This window comes from Dromaius novaehollandiae, chromosome 2 (genome assembly GCF_036370855.1).
Source record: "Dromaius novaehollandiae isolate bDroNov1 chromosome 2, bDroNov1.hap1, whole genome shotgun sequence".
NCBI classification, from domain to species: Eukaryota; Metazoa; Chordata; class Aves; order Casuariiformes; family Dromaiidae; genus Dromaius; species Dromaius novaehollandiae.
This window is the reverse complement of record NC_088099.1, coordinates 167,214,875-167,232,208: the sequence shown is the minus strand read 5'-3', so window position 1 is coordinate 167,232,208 and position 17,334 is coordinate 167,214,875. Positions and strand designations below refer to the sequence as shown.

Genomic DNA, 17,334 nt, shown 5'->3' with positions numbered 1-17,334 from the left:
CCTGCACCCCACAGCCCTGTCCCCACACCCCCTATATACCTGCTCCCCCACACCCCCTATACACCTGCACCCCACAGCCCTGTCCCCACACCCCCTATGTACCCTCTCCCCTTATACACCTGCACCCCACAGCCCTGTCCCCACGCCCCCTATATACCTGCTCCCCCACAACCCCTATACACCTGCACCCCACAGCCCTGTCCCCACGCCCCCTATATACCTGCTCCCACACCTCCATACACCTGCACCCCACAGCCCTGTCCCCACACCCCCTATATACCTGCTCCCACACCTCCATACACCTCCTTCCCACAACCCATCCCCATGCCCCCTATACACCCCCTATGCACCCCTGTCCCCACACCCCCTATGCACCCGCCTCCCTCACACAGCCGTGTCCTCACACCCCTATACACCACCCTCCCCACCCCTATACCTCCCCTCCCCCACAGCCCTGTCCTCACACCCCCTACACACCTCCACCCCACAGCCCTGTCCCCATGCCCCTATATACCTGCTCCCACACACCCCCTACACACCTCCTGCCCCACAGCTCTGTCCCCCCACCCCCTATGCACCCCTTACACACCCCTGTCCCTACACCCTATATACCAGCTCGCCACAGCCCTGCCCCCACACCGCCATACACCCCCCCACACAGCCACGTCCCAACACTTCCTATATGTCCCCCTCCTCCATCGCCCTGTCCCCACACCCCCTATACATCCCCTCGTGCCTCTCTCCCCACACCCCCCACACACGTCCCTCCCACAGCCCTGTCCCCACACCCCCATACACCCCGTCCCCACAGCCCTACCCCCACACCCCCTATAGCCCCCTCCCCCACAGCCCTGCCCCCACACCCCCTATACACCTCTGTCCCCACAGCCCTGCCCCCACACCCCCTACATGCCCCCTCCCTCACACAGCCCTGCCCCCACACCCTCTACACACTCCCCTCCCCCACATCCCCGCCCCCACGCCCCCTATACACCCCCGCCCCCGCCATACTCTCGCAGCGGGGCAGCCCCCCCGCCCCCCCGCCGGCCTCGCCCCGCCCCCCCCTCCCCGCCCCCTCGCCCCGCCCCCTCACGTCCCCCCCCCCAATGCCGCCGGTCCCCGCGGGCTTCCCCTCCCTTCCCCTCCCCTCCCCTCGCCCCCGCCGCGGCCCCGCAGCCACCCCGCACCGCCCCGCACCGCACCGGGCGGCGGGGGGGGGGGGGGCAGGCGGGCGGCCGCCCTCCCGCCGCACTAATCGCCTTCGGCGCGGAGGCGCCTGCTCCGCGCAGGGGGCGGCGGCGGCGGCGGCGGGAGCAGTTGGGCGGGCGGCGGGCGGCTCCGCGGCCCCCCCCCCCCCCCCCCCCGCCGTCACAGGGCCCCGGGGGCCGCCGTGGCGCCGGCCCTCACCGGGGTCAGCCCCCGGCACGGCGGGGGAGCAGGCCCGGGGGCGGCGGGGGTCCCCACCCCGGGGACCGGGCGGGCAGGGGGCTTCGCCTCGCGGGCCGCGTCGCATCCGCAGTCCTTTCCCACCCGTTGTCCCGCTCAAAACACGGCCACGCAGGGGTGGAAACGGGGAGAATAAATACAGGAGTGGAAGGGATGAGGGGAAGGGCAGGATCCGTGCAGGGCTTCGCTGGGAGCTGGGGCAGGGGGTGGAAGCGGGGTTGGAGGGCCGCACGCCCCGGCTGAAGGAACGTGGCCTCGCTCTAAGATGTCCCCTGCGCACGTCCGACCGTCCTCGGAGGAGGGGGCCCAGGCAGGACTGCCGGCGGCAAGCCGAAGGCGGCTCCAGATGGAGCCAAGCTGCTCGGCAGCCGTAGGTGCGTCGCAGATGGCCTGGGCTTCTCCTGCGTCCCGCTGACTCCGGCAGACCTGCCTCGGCTCGCAAGGAAGCTTTCGGCAGGACGCGCTTCCATGCGCGCCCTGACCCACTCCTCGCGCGACAGGACGGAGCCACCTCCTGCCAAGGTGGCCTCCACCTCCAGCCCTCCACCTGCCAGGAGCAGGCTGCGGAAACGGGCTCGGAGCAAGAGGGAAGGGCTGGGCGCTAGCGGGGTGAAAGAGGAGCAACACGCGCTCTTGATTCTCTCACAACCATGTACGAGGATCAAGTATAACATGCCGCTGAGCCTTCCCAAATTGTCTCTCATTTGGGCTAACGCATACTGAGTAAAAAAGGATAACTAGTTTTGCTGTACAAGCTGTCAGCGAAACAGGATCCTTTGCACTTGTTCCGGAGCCCGTCAAGAGCTTCTGAACGTTCACCTGGCCTCTCCTACCAGACCCTACTGCACGGCTGTCCAGCCGACGGGACACAAGTCCCTGCTCCCTGGACATCCAGCTCTTCATACGATTTTCGCTGAGCTAAATCAAACCATCTCTTTGAGTCTCTCGGGCTCGGGCATCGTTCTCTAGTCTCTTCTATGAACCTTCTCCAATACACCAGCGTCCATCCTGGAAAGGATGTCGTGATCCAGGGTCGATCACAGAAACAATATAACCTCTCTCTTCTTTCCTATATGCCCCATTTATATTTCCAAGAACCGCATTAGCCAGTTCTGTTTATTCACTGTGACCAAGGCAGATGCCTTATTTATGATGTCTATAAATATTAACAAATGCTCAGACTCCGTCACCCAGTTATGTATTCTCATAAAAAGTATTAATTTAGCTTGACAAGATCTGTTTTCCATAAGTTGATTGCTATTAATTCGTCTATTTTAATTAGCATGCTATTATTCAATTATAACCATAATATTACCCACAATCCCTTAATTTCTGGATCCCGTATCAGATGGTCTGTTATTGTGCCTAAGACAGATGTGAGGCTGACAGCTCTAGAGCTAGGCTGCTCTGCTTGCAGACACACTAGCATCTTCCCAGACTTTGGAAACATTTCCACTCTTCTCTTGCTGAAGAGCAATGATCCACAATTAGCCTTAGCCTTCTCTTCAGAACTCTTGCTTGCAAAATTACCCTGACTTGTTTATCTTAAAAATGTCTCACTTTATTAGATGATGTATAGCATGTTTTCTAGCTGCTTGTGTAATTACAAGTATTACATTATCATGGAATGTGGATTAAGTAACCAGGCTGTCTTCCAATTACAGAATGCAGTCATTTATTGAAATTTCTGCATTATTATAAATAAATTTGTCATTTCTATCTAGTAACAAACTGATATCATTAGGATATATTTTGTTTTTAGTGTACTCTAAATTTTCCTTTTTACTCACTTTAACAATCCTAGACAATAAACTTTGTATATCTTTTTTTCTTATCTATTTCAAGCTTTTAATTTATATTGCTTGATAGCAATTTATCCCTTGTCCATATCTCTATAATAGCTTTTACTTTCCCTCTAAAACAGTGTTGTTTTTTGTACTTATTGGCTTATTTGTCTTTGCTTAGGGAGTTGGTGAGGGGTTATTTTTGGTTTTAGTGCTGTGTCATCTTTTTCATTTATGTTTTTGCAGATATCTGAAAAAACACTCTTAAAAACACTCCTAATTATCATTCACTTTTTCTGTTTAAACAGGCTTTCCCGGTGGATAAAGCTTAAAACCAGCATTCTTAAAGCGTCAAATATGGGTACGTTGTCGCACACATGCAGACCCCTACCTCCAAGCAATTTGGACTCTCTTCAAATGTGTGGATACAATTGCCTTAACATCACTTTCAATCCTGAAGCCCAGCTTTACTCATTTACCAGCTGCAGAGTAGACTAGGACAGATCTGGGGCATGCATCAGCAGAAGTAACCTTATCCAGAAACAAAAAAGCAAAAAAACCCAGAAGGCCTACGAAAACAGGAAACCCCAGGGAAGGTAGCAGAAAACAAGTAACACTCCCTAGATGCTATTCCTGGTCTCAAACCCTCCTGGCAGATAAGCTGACAATCCAGTGGTGAATGCAGTATTAGAGAAGATTAAAGTCTGTCCAGGGCCAAAACTGCACTTGGCACAGTCTGGTCCCCATTCCTAAGATGTTCATACAGAGCACAGAGCGATATCTAGGTAAGAAAACCATTTTATAATATCCCCTCTCTGCTTTTGTAAGACCTGGTCTGATGCCTGCTTATTTATCCTTTTGAATTCAAAGAAATCAATTGGATCAAAGCCATACAGTTTTTACATTAAAAACTGCTATAAATCACAGAAAGGATGGATGCCGTGGGACATGCTGAGTTAGAAACTTACCCGGTGCGAATCACCTCAGAGTAAGTCCAGCTATTCCATTTAATAGAAAATGAGAATGCAGCCCTCATTATTAGCAATGATTATTAATTGATTATTAAGCTGCTCAGAATATTCAAAGTGCTGGGTGCTCCAAAGAAGGTATAATGTCCATCCCCCTGGTTTTAAGCTCCTCAGAAGAATAGCTCTTTTCTCTTATCCCTCTCTTCCTCTTAGGGAATCTCCTTAATTGTCTATTCTCTCTGCACTGCAATCCTGATATCCACACCTCTGTGCCCATCTGAGATGGGGTTTGGAGCTGGGTCGGGGAACATTTTTGCTGGTAGGAGGACATGCCGAAAGAATAACCAGCCTCTTTTTACTGGATACACGTTACCACGTGACACGAGGCAGGCGATGCTCAGTCTTCAGAGAGCTGAGCACACGGCTCCTTGGGCACAGGGACTAAATGATACCTAACCCAAAGATCTCTCTGTTTCAGGCCCCTGAGACTCCAAAGCAGGATGTGAGTGGTTCTCCCTCGTGAACCTGAGGAGGGATTTCACCATTAATTAACTCCACAGCACCCAAGTGAGGTGCTACTATTGCCTTGCTCCCATGTGGAGCTGGACTCACGGATGCTGGATACTCAAGCCTGTCCAGAAATATCTGCTGCATATGACACATTTAATAGCACAGAGAGAGATCTAGTGGGACCCTGGTCCAGGGGATCGCAGCTGAGGGAGCCTTAGTCTTGTTGGATGCAGACAGAGTACTGCCCAAACGAGGTCTGTCGGATCGGCCAACAAGTATCAGCAAATTCCCCACAGTTCAGGAGCAGACTTAAAATCCTAAACGGTTTCATCACTGAATTCTGTAATATAAGGATTGTTTCACTGGGATCTATTCAAGAAGGTATTACAACTGTATGTAAAATGCCTTCATCTTGGATCTAACTAAAGCCTACAGAAGAAAAATGCATTTTAATAAACAGGTCCTTCAAGGGAGGTATATGTGTGTGTGCACCTGTGTATAGAGATTTCATTTGTGGATCAGTGCTGACCCCTTATCTTCTCAGCGAAACCTTTGATTCTGCAGGAAAGTGTACCTGGTTTGTAATAGAAAACCCATGCTCACAGCTCAGCGTCAAAGAGAAGGAGCAGGATTTGAGTTATTCGCAAATATTGAATCCAGGTACACTAATAAGGAAGCAGAGTTATTTTCAGACGTTCTCAAGAGGGGAGGGAAGAAAGAGGAAGTGTACTAAAGGGAAAACGTGGGCAGAATATTAGAGAACAATGTAGTCAGACTGATTATGAGCCAGTCAAAGAGGAATTGTAGAAATCCCCAAACCAGTTTGGTGTTGAAAACATTGTACTGGTCGGGTTAGCAGGAAACCTGGCAAGTTTGTTTGGTCTCTAATGTCTATGGTCAAATTTATCTCCAGTGTAATTCCAATGATGTTCCACAAGAAAATGTTTCGCCATATGTTTACAAAATGGCTATGAACATTATTTGAGCACTCGATGGAAAAAAGCAATTAAGCACTGTCTTGTAGATTTAAACAGGAGCTAAGCCCATGCTTAAGGACTTTCCTAAATAGGAATGCTTTTCTGAATAGGGTTTTTCACAAATGAAGAGCCTTTGTTATGGGAACAGGCATGGATTAGAAAGAGGTTTTAAAAATGGAGTATACATATAAGGCTTAAATAATATAGAAAATCTCCAGAAGTTTCTTCCAACTTCAATGAATTTGCGATTCTGTCATGCTTCCGGGCTCACATGGGCTATTCCCCCCTTGCTAGCCAGGCAGGTCATACAAGTGCTTGGCTTGGGTCCAGCTAGCAGATTGATTATTAATTTGCAGAACCAGAGATGAAGTCAAAGTTAATCCTTTTTGTGGGATTCCCAAAAGCAATTTTCATTTCCAGCCACAGGCTGCCCCAGAGCGCCTTCCAAACACTTTGGCTCTGCAGAATAGCCAGGGACACAAATGTGCAATCATTATGCTGCAGTGAGTGTGTCATAGTCACCCTTTCTGCTGGACCTCAGGATTAGATTAAAAAGTGGATGGTTTCCTGGGAAAAATGATATGAAAAGCTTTGTACCTTTCTGAAAAAACGTCAGGTTAAAAAAAAAAAAGATCTTTGGTTGGTTGCTAAAACAGCCACAAACGGTCTCATACCACGTAGGTAAACTCTGAAACAAATTAAACATTAAGCCAAACATGGGCTAAAATCTGTCTTTAACACTCCAGACACTGAGAAAGTTTTGCACTCCCAGAGTTTGGGTCAGTTTAGGTTTTCGTAAGTATTGGATCAAAACTGCAAAACCATTTTGCAAGGGTCCTCATATTATCTGAGAGATAATTTTGCTTTTTTTTTATCAATTCACTGACTCAAAGCCAGGCTGAGTTCTCAGGTATGCTAGTGAAAACCCAGCGAACATCACACACATCCAAGAAGTCCGTCTAGGTTTACTGCAGCAAAACCTATCCTAGAAAAATCATGCACTTCTGTGTCTCTGAATTTAAAGGTTTGCACCAGTTTGGTAACATCAGTGTAACCCTGCTAAAGCAGCAATCTGACTGAAAACTGAAGCTCCAACTGAATACCTATTTGCCCAGCAAACTCTCATTTCGAAGAAATCAAGTCTCATCAACCTCATTTAACTGATAAGGAAACTGAGGCACACGAAGGAGGCATGGATGGATGCCGCCATGTAAGAGGGCACTAACAGAGGTCCAAGCTTTTACATGATCGCTTACTTCCCCTCCAGCGTGGAAGTGTCCCAGCAGACAAAACCAAGAGCTATTTTCTTAAGGCCTATTTTTTTTTCCTCTATAGGAACCTAACAAACACCATGAAAAGTTTGACATCCCGTTTGAGAGCATCACAGCAGACTGCCTCCTGCCACAGTCCTGTCCACTGAAGGGAGAGAAGATGTGATGGTCTGTATGTTAGATGCCTGGTAACTGCTCTGAATGTGGCCCAAAATCAAATGCTTTCAGTGAACTCAGAGGTTCTTCCTCTTCTTGGAAACGAGCCCCAGCAGATGGAGACTGTATGACCACTGAGGAACAGACCACAGCATTAAATTTGTGCTCAGCTTCTGAGGTCTCTCTCTGGCTTCAGGTCCTTACGAGTTTTCTTTGGCGCTGGTGCCCTTTTTCTCACCTCTACCCTGATAGCACAGACCTGGCACTGAACAAGACAATTCTCTACTGGTAGGAAAGAATCAATAATCAGATTAGCAACTATTATTAAATTAGCTCTTTAAAAAGGAAAAAGAAAAAAAAACTATATTGATTCAGTTGGTTGGTGCAAGGGAAATTAAACCAGAGCAGGGATATTAATTTATTTCAAAGGCCCCTAATTCAGTGCAGTGTTGGCTGCTTTGCTTCAGAATTGACACAAGCAAAACGAAGACGGGGTGATTTGAGAATAAATTAAGGGACTATCAGAGATGAAGGACATTTGGGATTTTCTCCAGGTTCTTTTCTTTTTGTGTGTGTGGGAGGGAGGGACAGGAAGAGAAAGTTGTGAAAAGGTTAAAAGCAAGGCCTTCTCCCAGCTGTGAATTTGTAATCACGGCTAACTGAATTGGAGCATTTTCAAGGGAACAAGGTTACTTACTATCTGCAAATTAGCCCTAGAAAAAATGAAATAGCCCATATGCAGCTTCCACTCTGAAGCCTTAATTAACATAAACAATGTTAAAACGCACAAAGAAATACATATTACCATTGAAATAAAGCATATGGCTGGCTAAATACCCGTAAGATTATCTCGAGATAATCTTTTCAGACACCATAAATACAGCTGAGGCTGAGCCGTAATGACTCTCATCAGAAGGCCACACCATCCCACTGGAGAGGAAACTCAGCACTTCCAAAGCAGCCTCTTAGGCTTTAGACGGCGGTATAAAATCCAGAGCGTGCGGCTGATTATTAATGAGCCCTTTCTCTCTTTACACCCCTGCTGCACAGCTCCATAAGAAGGCCTGGAACGTGGACATCATCTGTCACAGCTGGAATTTGCACCAAGTTTTGGTCTGCTAAGACCTGCCTCAGTACACATGGAAGGGTAGATGGGACAGGAGTGTTTGGCCCATGGGTCCATACCCCGTGATCGCAGTTTCCTTGCACTTCCCTGCCAAAGGCAGCAACAGAAAAGATATTTCATCTGGCTCGACCACGAGGATGACCGCTCTGCCCTGAGTGTCCTACTTGGTAAGCCACTGAACAATCCTTGACACGTGCCACAAACGTCAAAGCTTTACTACAGAAGACCCCAAACCATGGACTGCAGCGGGACACAGAAAAGGAGTGGAGAAACAGAAAGCACTGCTGGTGTCCTTGGTCTTTAGAACAGAAACAAATGTGAAAATCCCTGCAAGGTGTCCCAATATTCCATATTGCTGAGGAAAACAGTCCAAAAGCCCCTGCTGATCAGACTTGGAAAGATATTCTTTCTTGACCCCATTTCTGGTGATTGCTTAATAAATAGCAGATCTGATCTCTTCCACAGTATCACCGCCTAACTTACACACAACATCAGGAAATTGGCTTAAAGTATCACGAGGTTTTTTTTTTTTTCATAGTATGTTTGAAGTCTTTTTGTCTCGTGGATTTTCCTCTTTAAAAGGATGACATTTTCAGAGTGCTCCACAGAACTGTGTGATTAGAAACAGAAAAGCCTACAGCTCCCTATAATCCCATGACTTCATGGCTTTAAGAAAAATAAAAATCTCAGATTTAGCTATGCTGCATGCACTGGTATCATCAGGTCTGCTCACCTGTCAGTACTACAGATGACCTTGGACTACTTTCCATCATAGATCAGTGTTTCATCCCACCAAGATTTTAGCCCCTGCTCTTAAATTGGCTACTGCTATCCAGAGCTAAAAGCACCATTATAGCATTTCTGGGATCTCTCAGATGCAAAAAAGTCTTGGCCATACTTTCTAATCTTATTTTGAGGGCAGCTTTGCCCCATTGAAGCTTTCCTATTACACCAAAATATCAGAGCAATGGTTTGTTAGGTATCACGGTCATCTCAGAGAAAAGGTGAAAACAGGAGAAAGTGGGTATGTTCCAGCTGGCCACAAAAATGTTCAACTTGCCCTGTCAGCTTTCACATAAGGGCTTTCTAGTTATAATTTCTGCATTAGGGTGAGATGACTGACTCGTTAAAGACTTGTGGCTGGTTATGCAGTCGGTTGCTCTAACGCTAGGAAGACCCAGACTGAATCACAGTCTGAAGATGGGACTCCACCCTTCTGTTTAAAAAATTATACAGCTCTGCAGCAGGCATTAACCCATGTATGATCAAGGCAATCGTCTTTCTCTGCCATCTACAACAGTCAGTCATCCCAAGATAATTTCCCAGTTCTCCAGAACTGGGAGAGTTTCTTGTTACACAAGAGCTGATACTCGGTGCACCTTAATGATAAATAACAGCCTTGCCATAAGTATTAAAAACATTTTAGGGAAAATCCTAGGAGGAACCGAGTGCATTACCATAATACATCATTTACTGTGCCTGGACATCATGGCTCCTGCTCAAGTCTCATTGGAAAGGAGGCTTGGGAAGAATGGGGAAAGGAGGCAGTAATTGCCTTTACTGAGAGTACCAGATGCCAAAATAAACACAAGACGTGGCAGCCAGCAAGTAACAAGCTGGAAACGCTCCCTTTCGCTAGGCAAGGATGTACAAGTACACTCAGTTAAAGGCAGTGAGAGCAATACAAACACCTGGTGAGAGACAGTCTCACATCCTCCTTAGTGTATGGTCTGGCTGCCTCAGAAACGCCAGCGTTTATGTCCTGTTCACAATCTCAGCACTTTGATGACTGCAACAGAGCCTAAAAGCACTCAGCCCTCCCCCAGCCCTCACACCAGAGCTCGGGAGCAGAAGGATGGCTAGCTGGCATGGGGAGACAGACACAACCGTCGTCACGTGCCTGTTTGCACCAAACCCTGGAAATCACAGGGCTTGTCTCCTTAAACAGCTGCTTGTCCAGCTGGGGATTTTGAATATTGCTTTGGTGAATGCGACTGAATGGAAAGAGGGAGATGAAAGTGTGTTATTAGCTCTGAACAAACAGTCTGCATGTCCCGGCTCTGGTACAGATGCCCTGTCCCTCGCAGTTGCTGTCTGCAGCCTGCCCCTCTCTGAAATGGCCCTAGCAATCTTTCCCCTTTCCTCAGGTTTCATGGCACAACCAGTGATGGAAACACCACTGTCTCTTATCTACCTATACGCAGCACCTCACAGCCTGGCCATCACTGCTGCCGACATCTCTGCCCTGGCAGGAAGAGTACAAGAAGCCCCAGAGCCAGGTCAGGATGAACGCTGGCTCTCTTGCCGCAAAAACACTAGCTTCAGGGTACGCTGCTTCCCAGAAACCTAAATCAGAAAATTTTAATGGCTGAGTGCAGGGCTAGAGGATAAAGAGACAAAGAAAAATAAATCAGGCAGATGACAGAGGGGCTGGGAATAGGAGGAGGTAGCAGACGGGTAAAGAAATTAAATCAAGAAGCCAAATTAAGGTGCTGCAGGCAAAGATGAAGATGCTGGATTAAAGATTAACCGTAACCGAGAAGAAGATGCTGTCGTTTAAAGGTAGAAATTACTTCAATGCGTTTAGCAAAACCCACACAAATCTCCCAAGAATAAAGTTGTCAGAAATGCAACTAGACCATGGTTACAGATACAGCTGGACCCAGGAACTCCTGGGTTGCTTCGTGCTCCAATGTTTCCAGCTGAGGAGAATTAAAAACAGAGCAAAGGTGATCTCCCTAAATAAGAGAAAGTCTGTGTTGGCAGAGCCTTAAGGGTAGGGGTTGTCTCTGGGAAGGGCTTGGCACTGTATAAACTAATGCTGGTGGTATCTTGAAACAATTTTGGATCTAGAGGTGCTGCTAATCCCTTTGGGGCTGTCTGTTTTCTGAGCATTTCCTATCCCTTCCCAAATAAATCTAACATCCAGGAACTGTGGGTGACAAAAGGGGCCCCTCAAACTCACTCCTACTCAACAGTCTCCATGCTCCTCTCTATACATCACAGCTACTGTTCAAAACCAGGCCAAAAAAAAAAAAAAAGAACAAGTTAGGATGAACTCAAAGTGGAAGTGCACATTTTACACGTGTGTCTTTGCAGATGAAGGCAAGAGAGCTCAGCAGGGCTGAACGTCCCCGTCAAACCGTGAGCAGGTAAAGCGGACCTTCCTTCAGCCCAGCCCTAGGGCACAGGGCATGCTTGTCCCAGCACGGCACATCAAGCGTTTGCACCATTTCACATCACTGCTCTGGGATTGCCAGGAGAAAGGTCACTCACGCTTTGCCACCTCCTTTTCGCACAAGTAACTCACATTTTGCAGCGGGGTGTCTAAGAACTTGTTTCCGTGAGAGTAAGGATGGGGCTGGAAGAACTGGTGAGGGTGATGGGGTTAACATCCTTAAAACCCTGAAGCACTTTTTCTGGTCTTTCAAACATGCTAATAACAGGGTTGTTAATGACTGTATAGACCACGATAAGAGCAGGTCACTTCTAGCTGTGTTAGCCTGTCTGTTACGATCCAACCCTGCTCCTTGGATAGACAGAGCGTTGACTTTATTACTGACATAATCATCCCATCATCAAAACCTCCGGGAAATCCAAAACCTTTGTCTGGATGCTCTTTAAGCCTACAGCTGTGCTTCAGCGAGCTCTGAACCAGGCCCAAGGAGCGATTAGGAGTTCAAAGAGCCGTGTGATAGCAAGAGGCATGCACACACTCCTGCACGTGCAGAAGCCGCTCTGCAGACCGGGAGGTTAAACCAGCGTGAATTCAGCTAGCTGCTCTTTTCCTCAGCTCTTGCCAGTGCGTTTTTTTTTGCTACGAGGGCTCTTTTCTTTCTCTTTGGCCTCCTTTTCCTCTGCACTCTGCAAATGAGCTCTCGCGGAAGCTGAACGACTGAGAGAAGCAGAGCCGACAGGACCTTGGATGTGTGGAGTGTCTCCCTTGCTCCCAATTCAAATTTCGGAAAGCAGCATCTGCCGGTTCCTGAAGGTCGTTTGGATCCTGGTTCAGGAAAGCTGCATCGCTGCTCACTGCTCTTTCTCATCCTTATTCTGTGTATATAGCCACTATAGATGTCCTGCCATATTACGCTATTTTGTTATAGGTTTTTGAAGGGATGAGGGTCAAGAAAATGTAAAGCAAAGCGCAAAAGCCCACCCTGGCAGCACTGGTGTGGTTTCTGCCCTGGCTTAGGTGGGTGTATGAATCTACCGGAGGATTTGCTTTGGATTTACGCTAACAGAAGAGGGAGGAAACCGCTGGGAAATAAAGATAATGCTAATGCAGTGAGGGGGCTGGCACACTAGCGGCTAAATAAATGCTAATAAATAAACGCTGATCTTTAGGATTACGCTGCCCCTCTCCTTGAACAACCTGTTCCCAGCTCTCCTGGGTGCCGATCAGATGGTTTCGCAACGGGGGTCGATGTAAACAGCTCCCCGGTGGGCAGGACCCAGATCAATCAGCGGGAGGGGGCAAGATCCCGCAGCGGGGCCGCGCTGCTCAGCTGGGAGCACGGCAGCGAGCGGAGAGACGGCTGGATTCGTTGCATCCCTCCAGCTCTAAGCTGTGCTCCAGGAGTGGGACATTGTCGCAACTTTGCACGCGTGACAGCAGCGTGAAGTTGCAGGGATGCAAAAAGCTGCAGACAGCAATGCTCAGGATCATATCTGAACTACGGAGCAGTGGAGCAAACTTCCCTTCTCCAGTGGGCTAAAAGCCTAGCTGGACAGACAGGAGGTTAAAGCTCAGCTTAGGCTCCACACCTGCAAAGCCAGCAAACAGAGGCTTTCCCATGGAAAGATTCCCCCCCACCATGCAAGCCCACTGGGTCTGTTTTACATGGTCAGCGTGACCGTCCTCAGATCTGCTCTGAAGCCTCTTCACCCCTCACCAGCAGATCCTGTTGGGAGAAAAGCCCTGCCTGAGCAGCAAACGGAGCACCCCAATATTTGCAAAGACCGGGAAAAGGAGCAGGTGCCGAGCGGAGCAGCACGGATCTGCTTGTGCTTTTCTCAGGAAAGCAGGTCACAGGGGAGGAGGGGCAGTCATTTCCCAGCTTTGCAGCTGAAAGTGTGTTTAACCGAAGCCACGCTGGTCACTGAACACTGCCAGCTCCTGGAACTCGCGCAAAGAGGGATTGCTATCAAAGCCTTTTAAACCCACTTTCTGCTAATGAAAATGGCTTTCGGAGATGCAGGCTGCTGGAAACCTCTCTCCTCCCAGCAACATTTCTCCATTAAGCTCTTCCCTCCCACCTCCCCATCCTGCCTTGTCTCTGCACATCTGGGTGACACAAAGGACAGAGTGCTGTCCAAGAAACCCAGAGAGCGGATTTTATCTCACTCCTCCAGCAACACCCCTGTCCCCAGCCAGCCAGCTCGTCCAGATCGGACAGATGTCGCAGCATCTGTGCAAACTTGCACTGAACTGTCAGCTGTATTTCATGCGCCGATGCTAAGCTGTGTTGCACTGACAGGCTTTGGAGGGACTTAACGAGAATTCACCTGACAGGGAGTTTCCTACTTCCCACTTAGTACAAGGACGCGGAAATACTCCTCCGCTAATTAAATACGTGCCAATTACAAGGCAGCACAAATGATGACTGTGCTGGTTAAAGCGATTTATACTGAAGAAATGTCTGTGCTGTCCTGTTGTTAGTCTGCAGCCTTGAGAAAGGCTTTTATTGCAGAAATTGCCAGTCACAGCAGAAGGCACAGTCCCAGGTGTGAAGTCCTTTTTGCCTGTCAATCTCTCCACCCCAAACTGCCCAGCCATGCCTTCCTAATATGCACCTACACCTGTGCCAAACCCATCTATTACCGCCTTCCCCAATCCTTTTCCCTTGGCAGACTGAGTGCTAAAGCCCTGCTTCTGCTCCTGCAGACCTGTGCAGATACCTTGGGCTCAGTTTCCACTCTGCAATGTCCTTGCAGGGTGCAAATTAACTCCTGCTAGTCAAAAACACTGATTTGTGAGACTCAGCCTTCCACAGAGCTCAGAGGGAGCAGGATTAGGCTCTGTACTTCCCAAGCTGGGAGACTTAGAAGTAGTATATGACTTTTTCCTATCGTGATTCCCATTGAAAATGCAGGTACTAAGCCTGGTACCCACTTTTCTAAGGCTTATGGGAGGCAAGAAACATGGGATAAAACTAGCTAATGCCGTCCTGGACAAAATGCAGAATCTGAGCAGGAAGGTTTATGCTCTGCTCAGCAGAACTGCGCGCTGCCAGGGTGGTGTCTCTAGCAGCAAAGGCTGCACCTGAAAGCAGAAATCTCAATAGCAGAAGATCAGCCAGGGCTTGCAAGGAGGAAGAAGGGGGATTCCTGCTGTTGAAGCTCTCTCCACCCCGGCTAGGAAAGTGGGGAGAGGGGAGTGTCCAGAGGAGAGAAGCAAATGACCTTCAGCGATAGCAGTAGGAATTACTCAGCTTTTCTCTAAGGAAAGAACAGCTTAGATTTTACAGAGAAGACATTTTCTGGACCTATAGGAGCAGGCAAAGCAGTTGGGGAGAGAGGGTCTGGAGATCAAAGGCCCTCCAAGCTTGCGCGTGTGTGCGTAGAGGGTATTTGGATGATCAGATCACTTAGTTTAACACTCAGGGACTCCTGCCTGGAAGAAGGATTGGGGACCACAGCACTAAGGTGTGTGCTGGTATGGGAATGCTGAATTCTCCGCCCCCAAATGCCACCACCAACATTGCTGGTTAGTTGATCAAGGTCTTCCACACACATTGAACAGAGAGCAGACAAATGGATTAGGACCAAAGTGATGAAGCCACTGGTCCCAGCCTTCTCCTGCCCAAGAGTAACAGAATTGAGCAGAAAATGTACAGTGGATGTGACATTTCATACTCTGTCCTCCTCTTTGATCTTTCTTTCTTTCCTGAGAGGACAAGCAATGTCAGACTGACGAAATACCACTCACAAGCTGAGGGCTCCCTGGCCACATCTTCTAGTTTTCCTGGGAGGGCAGACCAGGAGGACAAAAGCACTCCTTGCAAGTCTGCATTCAGGAGACCTGAGAGCAGGTCCCTGTGAGCCTCCAGACTCAGAGCCGTAGAAATGTTCCAAGAATTACTGTCAGTTTGGGTGTATTTTTAAACCGTCTTAACCATGAAAGGCTTGAAAGCAAAATTATGTTTGTCATTTGACTGACAATGCTTTTTTCCTGCCTTTTAGATTCAGCAAACCTCTCCCAAAACATTAATCTGGGTAAACACAAATGTTAAAGAAACTTCAGAACTGTAAGTGACCTAGAAAAGGAGTTCTTTGCTCAGCTGTAGTTGCAATAACAACACGTTGAAGGCTGTGAAATACTTAGGTACTACAGTAATGGGACTCGTGTAAGTCCTGTTTCACAGGCTGCGGCAATGGCTCTTTAGCACTGCTGAAGATGTAACAGGCAGGACAATCTCAGCTCCTTTCCAGATCCCAGGAGGAGCTGACAGAGATGGCAATTAGCAAAAGCATCTTTTGCATATGTAAACTGAATAAATTAAATGGAAATGGAGTGGGGAACAAGTAGGGAGGAGAAGTGCCCAACACCACCATTGCCAACAAGTACCCTGAGGCTTCAATGCCTAAGCAGAGAGAAATGCATCATCTTCCAAGGGTGGTGTGTGTGTGTGTGCAAGGGAAATGTCTTTATAGCTATGTAAAAAAAAAAAAAAAAAAAAAAAATCAAAGCAACTACTGTCCCACACTGCTCTCTGCTGAGAGCAAGGGTGTCACTCTGGGTGCACACCAATGTGCTCAAGTCATGCACAGTTTGGGACTAAAAGGAATGAATTAGTTAAACATAGTATTTCTGAGGACATGCTGAGGGGATGTACCCCACCATCACCTCCACACTATTCCTAACAGAGGCACAAGGTCTTGTGACGGAGCACTGGTGTGTCAGCTCCATCACGTCAAGTCAATGCCAGTTCCGAGTTGCAGGTTGCTTGCTCCCTTTCCATGTCACAAGAGTCTCGGTCTGGAGGCAAAACTTGTCATAACTCCCTCCTAACCCTGATTCTTTCTTATTGGGGATGGACAGTAGATTCTCTCCTGGGATAAATCAGTGCAGCTTCACTGACTGCAAAGATGCTAAGCAGCCATAGAGCCACGGCTGTATGTGCTACATCCCTTCCCTTGACTTCACTGATGCTGGCTCCTCATGCACTGGCACATGTAACTTACACCTTAGATATCAAAAATCCCTTCCCTCCAGATAACTTTGCAGCTGAAAGCTGATTTTCCCAGCTAGGACCCAGCTCCTCCAGTAACATTAGACACTGAGCTCGTCCACTCTCCATGCATTGCTACGTGTGCTGTAGCTCCAAGGGAGGCTTTTCTCCTGAGACAGCCTGGATTTTAGGCATTCACATTGCAGTACTCTGCCTGGCTCCTACTCTGAGCCTCTTCACTACCAGTAACTAAAGAGGGCCTTGGCACAAGCTGTTAAATGTCAGCACACTCGCCAGCACAATTTTGCCCCATGACAAGCAGTATGGCCCCTCTAATGCCTGGGAATGGTTCAGGGGGGCAGCACAGGATGGGAATTGCGCCCAAAAGTCTGTGCACGAAGACAAACTGGTCTGGGAGAAAAACGTGGAGGCGCAGGGATGCGTGAGCTCTGCTGTGCCTGTTGCCTTCAGGGCGTGAGGATGGGCTGTACCCATTTATCTGCCAGCATGCCTGTTGCCAATGCGATGTGCTCCTCTGCTTACCTGGCTCTTTGATCTGCAGCCCTTGCATCTGGCATGTCCAGGCACAAGAAGGGCAGTGTCTGAAGCACTGGGCACCAACTATCCAATAATCTACTTGAAGCAGTCTCTGGTTTAAAAGTGACCCTTCAGGTGACCATAAATGAGTAGCACAGACCCTCTCTCCTCACACTGCCATCGGTAAGCCATCCTGCCACCTCCTGAGCCAAAGAAACAAACTGAGCAGCCCAGGGGATGCTCAGGAGCTTTGGACCTTGGCCCCTGATGCACGTGCAGATCCACGCTTCCTTCACGGGAGATACATGGACTGAAAGGGTCTGCCTGAACACGACCAACTTCTCACTGTCCACAGCCCCTGATATATCACTGGGCCTTTCATTTG

At 48.6% G+C, this 17,334-nt stretch overlaps 1 protein-coding gene across 4 annotated transcripts in view; it reads right to left on the bottom strand.

Annotated features, from left to right (window-relative positions):
• ADGRB1 (adhesion G protein-coupled receptor B1) overlaps positions 1-17,334 on the bottom strand; it is a 279,985-nt gene that overhangs the window by 87,686 nt on the left and 174,965 nt on the right. The gene's annotated exons all lie outside the window — the stretch shown is intronic.